The sequence below is a fragment of the Haliotis cracherodii genome, unplaced genomic scaffold (genome assembly GCF_022045235.1).
Source record: "Haliotis cracherodii isolate W230 unplaced genomic scaffold, xgHalCrac1.p SCAF_2, whole genome shotgun sequence".
NCBI classification, from domain to species: domain Eukaryota; kingdom Metazoa; phylum Mollusca; class Gastropoda; order Lepetellida; family Haliotidae; genus Haliotis; species Haliotis cracherodii.
The window spans coordinates 69686322-69699875 of record NW_027266275.1 but is presented as its reverse complement, the minus strand read 5'-3'; the positions used below and the strand labels follow the sequence as shown (position 1 = coordinate 69699875).

Below are 13554 nucleotides of genomic sequence, written 5' to 3'. Positions count from 1 at the left end.
AGATCTAGGAAGTGGCGAGGACTTTTTACTGCATACGCCATGTTCTCATGATGATAAAAACAAGAGGACTTATATTTCCCATCAAGTGCCAGGCGTCCTTGTATACAGTGTTTATTTTCCGACATCATCTTCCAGGAAAGGATCCAGACAGTATCTTTCATCCCCGAGCTTCACAAATTTAAGGGTATCTCAAATTTAATGTAACAAATAATATCTGCTTCCTGTTTATAATTAAAACATTGGGAAAATGTCTAAACAAGAAAAATATGTTTACCGGAAGATTAAACACTTTTATCTCTATTCGGTCGTTTCGGTGTGATAAACTTTCTTCCAATTAAACATCACAACTTAAAATCCATAACTTTCCTCTGTAATTTAACATGCTCGCGAAAACGTTATGATCGTTGTTGATGAGTGTTCAAAGAATGCAGTAATGGCAAAAGAATTTGCCAAGCTGCCTCGCGAAAAAAACAGGCGGATATATTTCAGATAATCAAAGCAATTCAATTTCACGTCGGGTTTCGATTAAGAGATTTGAGATTTTGCTTGAAGATGGCAGCAGACGATGACTTGTGAAACGGCGCACGTGCTATGACGAGTCCACGATTAATCGCCTGCTCGTGGATTTCGTGGCGCGCGCGCGCGTGTTGATCCGCCAGCTAGTCAATCACTTGTGGTGAGACAGCTGTTGGCAATTTCACACAAACTGAGCTATGGCGTCTGCTCGCCTTAAAATGACCGCAGGATTACCTTAACCTTCGCTAACTCATCGTCTTGGTAAATTGGTGATGCCACAAATAAAGATTATCAGACAAGCCACCTAGATTGTATTCTCGTATTCTCTTAACGAGAAGAAAATTTATGTATTGAAGCCGACAGCAGTTATTGCCCCTTGTATGAAACGGATACATGTAATTAGCACACGTGGGCTTCAGACTTGCTCATAGTCAAAAAGGAAGTGACGAAATATGTAGATTTATTCATGAGACCCCCGGTCCTATTTGTCGCGTTAGAATTCCCCACCATACCAAAAAGTTTCGATCTCTGAATACGCACGGAAGGGGAACCATTTAGCAGCGGTCACGTATTGGGCTAGACAATACTTATGTAGCGTGACTGTGCACGACTGAAAACCTGTCTTGCATCTCATAACAGGTAAATGATGTTATATATTATCACCGATCCTTGCTTCCAAGCTGCTTGATTCCCATAGCGAGTTCCTTTTATCTTTACCTTCTTTATAAATTGTTCACCGTATCAACTATAGTCTAAAATTTATTTATAATAATAGAGACATATCGTTCCAAAAGTTACTCAGAATTGTCTATGTCCATTCAAAATTTCATTATTACACTTCAGCAATATATTCTGTTACTTTAGCACAAAAAAATCCTACCAAACTGTTTGCCAAAATCAGATCTTATCTGTCTCGTAAAGCTTATCCTCAAACTGACTAAAAAAAGCTCTTCCCATGTCAATGAAATCGAAACCTGCAACTTTCCATTTTTACCTGCGATGTGATTCCCATGGCACAGATAAGATGTTTAAGAGCCCCTGTTCTTTTTGCCTCCAGTGCCCAATCCTATAGTTTATAATCCACACAGAACATGTATATTCCTACTCGGGGCGTCTCGAGCTTAGAGAGAGATCCATTCACAAATCTCTCCCTGTACCATCTCTCTGCTAAAGGAAGGATATAGCGCTGTTCTGCCTTCCGCTTGTGTTTGAAAGGTACCGGCGTTGAGAGATCGGTTTATGAGCCGTTGTTTGTGGAAACGCAGTTCTGACTTCAGCTGTCTTAATTTTCAGGTAGTATAATATGTTGTTTTGCACGTCATTTATTTTTGAAATAGTTATCCCTTTGTAACATATATTATTCTGACATTTTTAGCCAAAATGCTACACCTGTTGGGTGATGGAACGGTGAATTCACTTTCAGCCATGCTTATGAAATGCACCACCTTTACAATTTATCCGTAAATGAGCTTTCGTAATTAAATTCCATTTCAGATTAACTGGAAAATGATTTATTGGTATTTTATATGTAGACTTGCGACTACCATGTGCTGAAGCAGCCTGTTCATTATAATTGGAAGGTTTTCATCTTCATAAAACGTATCTTGACAGATGGGTTTACGAACGAAAGATGTGTTCAAAGCATAATCTCGTCTCGTATGACCATTTGTTTTAACTTATTGCTCCGAACTGCTTTATCTGTAAAAAACCCATTCAATCATGGTTATTGTTGCTAGTCATCGCATGTTCTTCCTAATCGTCAATGGAGACATGTTCTTCCTAAGCTTCAAACGTTCTTCCTTAGCTTTAATGGAGACATGTTCTTCCTACAGCTATAATGAAGACATGTTCTTCCTTAGCTTTAATGGAGACATGTTCTCCCTAAGCTTCAAACGTTCTTCCTTAGCTTTAATGGAGACATGTTCTTCCTACAGCTATAATGGAGACATGTTCTTCCTTAGCTTTAATGGAGACATGTTCTTCCTAAGCTTCAATGGAGACATGTTCTTCCTTAGCTTTAATGAAGACATGTTCTTCCTAAGCTTCAATGGAGACATGTTCTTCCTTAGCTTTAATGAAGACATGTTCTTCCTAAGCTTCAATGGAGAAATGTTCTTCCTTAGCTTTAATGGAAACACGTTCTTCCTTAGCTTTAATGGAGACACGTTCTTCCTTAGCTTTAATGAAGACATGTTCTTCCTAAGATTCAATGGAGAAATGTTCTTCCTTAGCTTTAATGGAGAAATGTCCTTTCTTAGTTTTAATGGAGACACATTCTTCCTTAGCTTTAATGGAGACATGTTCTTCCTTAGCTTTAATGGAGACATATTCTTCCTAAGCTTCAATGGAGAAATGTTCTTCCTTAGCTTTAATGGAGAAATGTTCTTTCTTAGTTTTAATGGAGACATGTTCTTCCCCAGCTTTAATGGAGACATGTTCTTCCTTAGCTCTAATGGAGACATGTTCTTCCTTAGCTCTAATGGAGAAATGTTCTTTCTTAGCTCTAATGGAGAAATGTTCTTCCTTAGCTTCAATGGAGAAATGTTCTTCCTTAGCTTTAATGGGGAAATGTTCTTCCTTATCTTTAATGGAGACATGTTCTTTCTACAGCTTCAACAGAGACATGTTCTTCATACAGCTTCAATGGAGACACGTTCTTCCTAAACTTAAATGGAGACATTGTATGAAAGCACTCACATTACACGTATATATGGTTATACCGTCTTAAGGATGATTCTGACAAGATGTCTAATCTTATTCCTTTCAAGGCAGACAGTCAAATGGATGAATGTGTGAATTACAACATTTTCTCACCGGTCTTGAATATCTTTGTCCTATACATTAATCTGTTTTCTTAGTTATTTGATAAAACAATAGGTATACTGGTCTGCAAAGGATAAAATTCAGAGCATACCCACGGCAACGCGCAACCAGCAGATGAGACTGGTTACGGTTTGTCCTGGATCAAAGCGATGCCAGAGATATCGAGACTGACACATGTGTCTACATTTCCATTAAGATTGGCATATTAGCTCCGGTTTCAACTCATGCGGGCATACTGTTGCTTCATGATGAAATGCTGACAAATATCTTTCAATTTGTTTCCGTTAGCTAGCATTATGTGTGTACTAAATGACATGAACATCAGTCGTCATTTGTACATATTATATAGATTATCGTCGTGTCAATAGCTTTCCTGTAAATAGGACTGTCACGTTCATTCGAAGGATGCCATGTGGGGATTCCGTGACACAATCAGTCCGGGAAGTCATGACTCTTAATCCGACTTACATGGGATTAGGACTGTCACGTTCATTCGAAGAATGCCATGTGGGGATTCCGTGACACAATCAGTCCGGGAAGTCATGACTCTTAATCCGACTTACATGGGATTAGGACTGTCACGTTCATTCGAAGAATGCCATGTGGGGATTTCGTGACACAATCAGTCCGGGAAGTCATGACTCTTAATCCGACTTGCATGGGATTAGGACTGTCACGTTCATTCGAAGGATCCATGTGGCGCTTCATCCGACTTGCATGGGAACAGGACTGCCACGTTCATCGGAAGGACGCCATGTGGGGATTCCGTGACACGATCAGTCCGAGAACTTGTGGCGCTTCATCCGACTTGCATGGGAACAGGAATTCGACTGCATGTCCCCGGTGGTGTGGATGATGCTCCTTGTTTCAGTCACTGGTTTTCCTCGTCCAAACTCTATAATGTATGCACCCTGATATGGCTGGAATTTTGCTGATTGAAGCGTTGAATAAAAACAATACTCAGTCACTCACTCATGTTATGATCCTACCCTGTCAGACAGACCCTGAAACAAATATATCAAGTAAAGAGGGGCGGTCGGGTAATCTAGTGGTTAAAGTGTTCGCTCGTCACGCCAAAGACCCGGGTTCGATTCCCAACATGGGTACAATGTGTGAAGCCCATTTCTGGTGTCCCCCGACGTAATATTGCTGGAATATTGCTAAAAGCGGCGTAAAACCATATTCACTCACTCACTGTCAAGTAAAGCCCATGCAAGTCTATATTAGTGGGCAAGCCTAGATTACTGCAATATCAGGAAAGGAAGAGTGTTTCTGGGCTCCTTTCCTATTATTTTTGTATTAAGATGTTTCACCAACTGTTTTTTTCAAGATATGTTAATTTCAGAGACTAGGTGTTAATCTGGTTATGAATCGTACCTTTCCTTTCTTCACAGATACGTATTCAAGGGTGTATATTTCGGCGATACCAAGAAGAAAACTTCTTTCTGAATGGCGGGTGTGGTAGAAATCGATAGCGAGTTTCAGATGAAGGAGTACTTTCGTATTCTGGACACGAAGATTATAGGGTATATACCATACGATGAGTTCCATCTGATCATCAAAGGCTTCCAAGGGGAAATCTCTCTGACCGATGAGGAAGTCACCAACGTTTTGGACGTCGTCGACAACAACAAAGACGGAAGAATTACATTTAATGGTACGTACCTTAGACATGCATGAGGTACACATGTATTCTGGAGAACATTGTGTGGGTATATGATATCTCAATCCATGTGTTATTTGTAATGAAAACAATGCGTTGCAACAGAATACTGGTCTCAGTGGGACTAGGTAATGTAACATATATGTATAGTGGTGGTGTTCTAGCATCGGTCATAATTTGACCATAAAGGTGACAAATATCAGTGAAAACAGTAGGAATTCTGTGTGATGATCATTTTGCACAATTTGACGTGCTCATTCACAACACTATCCATTAAGAACCAATTGTGCCAACTTCTAGCCAGTATTCTGGAACGTGAGTTCTTACATGTGTGACAATGTCCTTGTCTTTCAATACATGTATGCACTAACGCGTTTCGAAAGGGGAAGATTGTCATCTGATGAATGCGTGTTGCTGTTTATTTCTCATATATCCTAACGAAAAACAACTTTCTTGTGATAACGACTGTTTGTATGTTGTGAGACAATTCCGATGTGTTCATAGCCGATGGAAGAATGACATAGGTATTTGCAAGAACATAGAGTTATCATCGTTGCTGCAAACACCATCTTTTCCCCATTGCCAAGGAAAATCACGTCTTGTTTATTTCTGCAAAAAAACTCTGATAAGCATGCTATTTTTTTCCAAGGCAAGATACTTTATGTTAATCTCTGCAACCAAAATATAGGAATCATTGCGACTGAAATGCCACATGTAATACAATCGTAGTTTCTGTGTAAAGCAAACCCCCTATCAATACGGACGGTATTGCTCAAAGTGGAATTTGCCGATTAAGGAATGACGGTTGAGGAGTAATGTCTCTCAATACCCTTTCCGTGATGTTTTGTCGTTTAACAAAAGAAAGGAGTATGGATTAGCGAGGCTTAACTACAGTAAACTACGTTTATAACGAACTCAAAGGGTCCACTTTTTTAATTCGTTATAACCGTAGTTCGTTATAAGCATGTGTACAGCATACATACAGCAAATGGACGGGACCAAGAAATAGTTTGTTATATCCGTCAGTTCGTTGTAAGCGTGTTCGTTATAAACGTAGTTTACTGTATTCATTTATTCGGGTCTTCTTCGTGACATGCAGCCGGACATGCTTATCTTTGTCCCGAACACCTGGGAATCCATTCATGTAATTTGAACTACTATCTTGCCTTTTGCGTCCAATGGAATGAATCTGTTTCGCCAGATGATGGAGTTATTCTCGGGTGTTGACGTTTCATAGGATACATAATTGTCAACTCAAACGCCTTGTCACAACAATGTATAATGAAAGCAAAGATATGTAGACAACATACCAGAGTCATGCCGCCATGGAGATATCGGCTAAATTACACAGGTGTCATAACCCTCTTGGAATAGTGTCAGTCAAGGACAACACCATGACCTCTAGGCACCGACATAGTTCTTTTACCCTGTCAACATATTTACCCTATTATCAACACCAAATTCTTAGTTGAAGATGATCTCTTAAATAGGCTTTGTTTTATTTCAATCGCTGTATGATTTATTACTTTTAAATGAGATTTATATTTATATTTTTTTTATTGTTGAGTAGTCATGGCATAATTTCAGACACGAGGGGTTTTAAAGTTGAAGTCAATATTGGCTTGTGGATTTCTTCTTCGCTAATGTTGCATTGAACGGATGAAAGAAGGGTTGAAATCCACAGCTCAACTTTGTCTCCATTGTTACTACAGCTTTCAATATTCCTCTTAAATATATTCAAAAATTGAACACACCTCTGTGTACGTTACTTCATGTCAAAACAACAACATATCTTATCGGATTTCACGATGGTGCTAAGGTGATATCGTGTTTTCCCTTGCTATCATGTTATCAAGATAAACTAGTTCTCTGTAGCGTATCAACCTGGTAGCCAATCTTAATATGGACTAAAGACGAATCAAGTTCCAAGGTCATAACTGGCACAGAGTATCATGAACAAGCTTTGATAGTTCCTCCCAAGGGATTCCCTATGCTTATATGCAAACACAACATTTATCTGAGTTCACCGACACAATTGTGGTAATTACAAGAGAGTCCTCAATGTATTAACAAGTAGCATGCGATAAGAGGCTTAACGGTACCCCATCACCCTCAGATACCTCAGTGATTACTGGCACTCGTTATCGCTCTCTGTAATTATGACTGCAAAGTGCTTATACGTAGGTCGAAAAGTGTATCTAAACAGCTGAAGTGTTCCACCTCTAATCGTCAAAGAATTTAAAAGCCATTGTTTACCTCACGCATAGGACAAAAACAAACAAATGAAAAAGGTTCACGTTGAACAGGTAAACGCGACGGGAAAGCATTTGGCTATAATGAGCACTTGCTCAGAGAACAAGGGTGTTGAACTGCCATACTGGAAGGTGATTAACGGAAGCTGGAGAGAAAGATGGAAGGTCTGGTGTTCCATCACAGTGATAGATCTAGAGTGTGACGGATGGAAAATGGATGGTGAGGTGAGGGGAAATGGGGTTTAACGTCGCGTCCAAGATTATTGCACTTATATAGCGACGTGCATGCACGTGTATATGTGTGTGTGTGGCTGCTTGTACTAGACCGGACTGATGCCGATTTATAGTGCTAGCACACTGGGATACCATGCCGCAGTTTAACATGAATACCCCACTCAGACACAGTATACTGACTCCGAGCCGACCAGTCCTTGTTTTAGCCCCTCAATGCCGAGCGCCAGACAGGGTAACAACAAGTACCATCTTTTAACGTCTTTTGGTATGACGCGGCCGGGGATCGAACCCCGGACCTTCAGCTCTCCGGGCGGAGGCTCTACCATTAGACCACGGAGGCGGCCGGAAAATGGATGGAAGCTGTACCTCCCAGTGACCTTCAAACAGCACCTTGGCAGTTTTATTTCTATGTGTCGACTACCTATGATGTTGATTTTGTAATCAAATAACGAATAACGGTTACTATTATTCTGTTTTATTATAGTGTATGAGCAACACCTTATGCTAACAAATTGAAATCTTTGAAACTTCATTAGTTTCATTCTTGTGTACCGTGAGACCCCGTTTTTAATCCGCACCCTTCCCTGTCAATTCGTCCGGATTAACGAATGTCTGGATTAACGAAACATTGGTAAGTAGTAGTGTCCCTTTAACTTTATAGACGTTCCCAAAGTAATCAATCGGAATACAGGATGTCCGGAATACCGAGTGTCAGGATTAACGGTGTCCGGAGTAATGAGATTGGTCTGTAATAATCTAAAATATATATCTTTAAACTTACATTATATGACTATGGGATGGTGAATGTGCTTTCTTTAAGGTATTACAGCAGTACAGTTGAGGTGAAACATGACTAAGTATCTTATGGTCTATGTCTTCATTTTACTTTCGTTTTTATTTTATATAAAGGCCGTATAATGAAAATGGAAGAGTCTTACTTTAAACGTATGTTTGAAATTACACAACACCATTTTTTTTAAACAACCATGGGATCTCTACTGTTTCCCCATCTTCATTCTTACGGTACAAATGCAGTAATCAACGTCAGACTTGGGCAATAACTCCCGTATCCCCTTGATCTCACTCACGGAGCGTGTTGGATAGCCTCGATGTTCTTTACCGACAAATTACAGCGGCAAAATAAAACACTCGCCCACTTCACTGTCTTCGCACCTGACTAATACAAGTCAGAATTAATGAGGATGTGGTACCCACTAACCGGCTGCATCCCTATGATGGATGGAGGCAGTGCAGGAGAAGCTATTCCCACACTGCCCATGGGAAACAGTTCGTTGATTAATGCCACTTGATAGTTCGTACTTTTTTACATATTTAGCATGATTGAGGATTGTTCTTTTGCAGAATAAATGCAATTTATTGAATCATATGATCGAAGTGTCATATTGATGGTGCGATATCACTGAAGTGGATTGGCGTTAATATTCATGACTTGCTCTGTAATATGATTTTATCAGCGCTATCCGGCAGATATGTTGCCGATGCGAAACTTAATTTTAACTCACTCACTTACTCACTCTGTAAGCAGGGTTGTAAGTTGTTTTGCATATATTAACATAGGTCGCGGTGATTGACGGAGTACAACCTTGCCGATGATGGTTATTATTTATTATTTAATAAATACATATTATTCGATTTTTACATTCGTTATATTCAAATCGTTATCATTGCTGTTTAAGCTTTTAGTCATATCTTCAAACGCCACTCGTATCGCTTCAAGTAGCTTTTTTCCTTTTTATGGATAAGTTATACACATTTTAAGAAAGCCTGAGAGCAACGACCTCATCACCAACGCATCCATCGTCACCCCGCGCCATCGCATGTTCATACACTAATAATGACTTCATGAATCACCTTGGCCACGAATATACCACCACCGTACTGTGACGTCATAATCGACCGATTCTTGCAGGGAAGTGTTGTATTTCGTCGCGATGTCTGTATATTCGGTGTCTAGCCGGGAGCGCCACATTTCAGAAATGGCTATTGCCGGTAGAGCCACATTTTCAGCTGAGTGCATTTCACCTATTCTAGCGGGTAATTAATTAATCCGATTACCGATACCTTTAAATGAGTGTCCCACATTTAAATTACTAAGCGTGGTGTTCTTTAGAGATACCTTTAAATGAGTGTCCCACATTTGAGTGTCCCACATTTAAATTACTAAGCGTGGTGTTCTTTAGAGATACCTTTAAATGAGTGTCCCACATTTAAATTACTAAGCGTGGTGTTACTTACTTTGGAGATTTAACGTGCGCTTTCCGACTGATGCGTATTTCGCACACGGGAGAAGCCCCATTTGTCAGCCCATTGTTGTATTTTATTAAGAGATTTTTGGAGTAGATTTTTGGCCATTTTCATGCTTTTAGTGCGGATCCAGATGGCTCCATCATCCGCGAATTTTGATGTGTCTACTTTAGGGGATAGACCTTGATGCCATTGCTGACTCTCCTGCTGGCCCTAAAGTGACTGCTTTCATGGACTACGTGACAACCAGTTGGGTTCAAGGACAGGCCTTCATGCCAGAGATTTGGAACCATTTCGAAAACCAAGGCCACCGTACCAACAATCACCTGGAAGGGTGGCACAAGATAAAGAAACTTGCTAAGAAGTGCCACCCGAACATCTACGAGGTAGTGAAGCTATTTCAGCGAGAGCAGTCACTCAAAGAGGTTGCAGTCCTGAGACTCTCTCACCAGTGGTCAGAACCTTCACGAAGAAAGAAGTACAAGGCAATCGATGCACGTATTGCGTCCCTCAAGATCCAGCTCCTGAACCAACACCTGAGTGAGATGGAATATGCTGACCACGTGGGCGACCTCCTTCATCTGCAGTTATGATCCATTATGATATTCATATGCTATTCATATTCATCATTGTAAAGTTCTGATGAATATGTTATCCTTGTTGAATAAGAAATGAGAAAACAAGACTTGTTTTGTTATATACGGTAACCTGTTAGAATCACAAAGCATGTTTTGACAGCATAGCCGTGAGAGCCACATTATACAATCACGCAACCATAACCATTGCCGGGAGCGCCACATCAATTTGGGCTATCTATTTTCGAAATGTGGCTTTGCCGGCCTGTAACCGTATATTCAGTACCTAGGACTTATATCTATGCCTTATGCCACGAGTGCTCATCTGGGGCCCATGTACATGCCAAAATCACATGGCATTTTTTGCAAAGTGTGTTGGTGCATCTACATGCAAAATAAACGCAGCTTCATATTTCACTGTATATTTGCATGGTACTTGGGACTTACCCAGCAGGTTCGGGCAAGGAATGTTATCAAGATATGTCAAATTCATGATAAGATAATCAGATACCATGTACTAAAATGTTTCATTAATCTAGTGTCGATGTCAGTATTAATTGCTAAGGATGTTTGAGATAAGCAACTCCTTGTTGAGGTACATCATGTTGTTGAGAAAGAAGTTAACACGTCATTCCTTTGTCACATTCAAGAGACGCTAGCAAGTTTTTTTTACAATGCATGCATTTCCTCACCCCGGTGATTCCATACAGAATACACATGTCTGAACCTAATAAAAATCCTTTGTAGGTTTTAACGTTCATGAACATTACCATTGCGAATCATTTGTTTACTACCCCACTGAATGCTTCAATTGTATTAGGAGGTCGGAGGGGTAGCCCGTGGTTAAAGCGTTCGCTCGTCATGCCGAACGACCGGGTTCGATTCCCGAAATGGGTACAATGTGTGAAGCCCAATTCTGGTGTCCCCCGCCATGATATTGCTGGAATATTGCTAAAAACGGCGCAAAACAATACTTATTCATTTTATTATGTCATTTCTGTATAGATATGTTTACATTAATATGTAAACAGCAATATTTATGATTGTGTATAATATGCAAGAGAACAATGGTTGTTGCAGTGATTAAATAAATGAAGACAAAGACATGGATTTTAACTTCCTTATTCTTTCATTTGCGGTTTCGGTACATGTGCTACTGTCTTTATATAATATAAGCTGAAATAAAAACTTTATCTTCATTGACGCTACAGTTTCTAAAGTGCCACTTAAAGCTACTGATCAAATATGCTGCAATATGGGTAGCATGATTCTAAGTGGAGTCATAACGCTTTGATCACAGCTGTAATGTACATGATATGTAGATACACGTGGGAGCCGATACAAGAGATACTTCACACCGACGCAAGCCACGACGAAGCACGGCATACCCACGGACGTGTACATACAAGTGCATATTGCAGATATCGACATGCTATGGACATGCGGCAATTTAACTCCATGTCCTTGGTAAAGCATGGAATGTTAATAGAGCGACTATTTCGCAAATCATTACCTTCAACATGCAATTACACTTTACATCCAAGATTACATCTATCTGAAGGAAATAAACTCCTCGTTCTACGGCCTGTGAGCCTGGTGGTAGAACCAGGCCCACTATTAACTCGGGTTTAGAGGACTTAGCGGAAGCTGGTGTGTGTTGGAACGTTTACAAACGCCTTGCAACCTGCTTCACTGTTTGACTCGCTGCTCTTGGGGAAGGAGCGCAGATTGAAATTATGTTGGAAGAGGACGTAAGACGTAATTGGCAGATTTTATTCTTGGCACCTTAGGACCATTATTAGGTTTAGATGAAATAAAGGACGGGTATGCTTGGCGGTAGAAATTATCTTCGAGAATCTAGTGACGTCTTTAATGGTAATTCATCATAAGAGGTATGTGGTTTCTAACGCTGGCAGGTTGTGCAACCAATGCTATATGTATGTTAATTCTCTTTTACTTCCATCGAACAAATGGGTTTAAACAACGGTAATGTAATGATCCGCCTCGGAATGCCTTAAGAATTGCCAAGCGGGTTTAGTTCACTGAATTAAACTTTGAACAGTGGTGGGACAATGACAAGGCTGGAACATTCTTCTTATTCTGTATCTATTACAATGCTGTTTTATATTTTGTATACGTCAACAAGTTGAGACCGTCTCCCTGGGCTATAAAGAGCTTCTGTCCAGAGAGTCATACCAAAAGAAGTTATTTTATTGTTTTACTTCACTGTGAAAGACCGAGTTTTCCGAAGTTGAGAAAAGCGATATTTTCATTGAAGTGAACATAACACTTGATATTTCACTGCTGTGAAAATAACACTTTGACGGAACTATTATCATACAAGCGTTACTTCCCCTCAAATTGTCTCCCTTTACCGTATTCTTTTTGGCCTACACAAACTGTTGACTTCCTTTTCATGTTAGGTTCGGCGTAGCCACTCGTGAAAATATTTCCTCTCCAACCCCGTCACTCGATGAAACATGATATTTCACTCGACACATGAGATATTGTCTATATATGTTATTTGTTGCTACCCTGCCTTGCGCTCGCTCGACATTAAGGGAATTAAACGACTAAACGAATTAAATTGCATGCACTTTGCTATATGTGTGCAAAGATCTTAACGCAACGTTAAACCCCATTTTCCCTTACCTTACAAGTTGATAAAAGAATATATCTACTCATCAGACATTGGAACATTTGGGTAATTCTGTATTAAGAGCAGTACATTGCTTGTGTGCTTATATGGTCTCATATGGCCTATTCTATCTCCAAGAGGAACATGCAAATGCTTAGTATGAAACCTTGGATGATATTGCAATCAAATGAAAGAACAGATATTGATATGAAGAAGTAACCACCCCTTGCTACACGTGTGGAACCGTTCCTGAGGAATAAACCTTTTCAATTGTATGAGGACACATATTGTTTCAATCTTCTTCCTTCTAAATGTTTGAATATTTAACACCAAACCATGCGTTAGTGATTAATGTGTCAGTGGGAGATGCATCATGTTTGTTTGATATAACCAATCGAGTTAAACTGAATACTGTAATTTGTCCATAAAACAAAACAGTCTGTCGCTCATAATAGTTTTAATGGACATGTGGTCGAACATTTCGCGATGATATACTTGTCCTGATAATAACACATAGAACAATCGGTTTCATTTGCCTCCTTAGCAATCCAGAGTAGTCTTTCGACGAAGTCAAGATGATTAGGAAAG

The 13554-nt window shown here is 39.8% G+C and overlaps 1 long non-coding RNA gene across 1 annotated transcript in view; it reads left to right on the top strand.

The window, feature by feature from the left end:
• Positions 1 to 1007: 1007 nt before the first annotated feature.
• The window catches only part of LOC139469530 (uncharacterized), a 44955-nt gene continuing 32408 nt past the window's right edge, over positions 1008 to 13554 (top strand). The window contains exons 1-2 of the long non-coding RNA XR_011653734.1: positions 1008 to 1155; positions 4734 to 4996. This is a non-coding gene — a long non-coding RNA (uncharacterized lncRNA). The remainder of the gene's footprint in view (positions 1156 to 4733; positions 4997 to 13554) is intronic.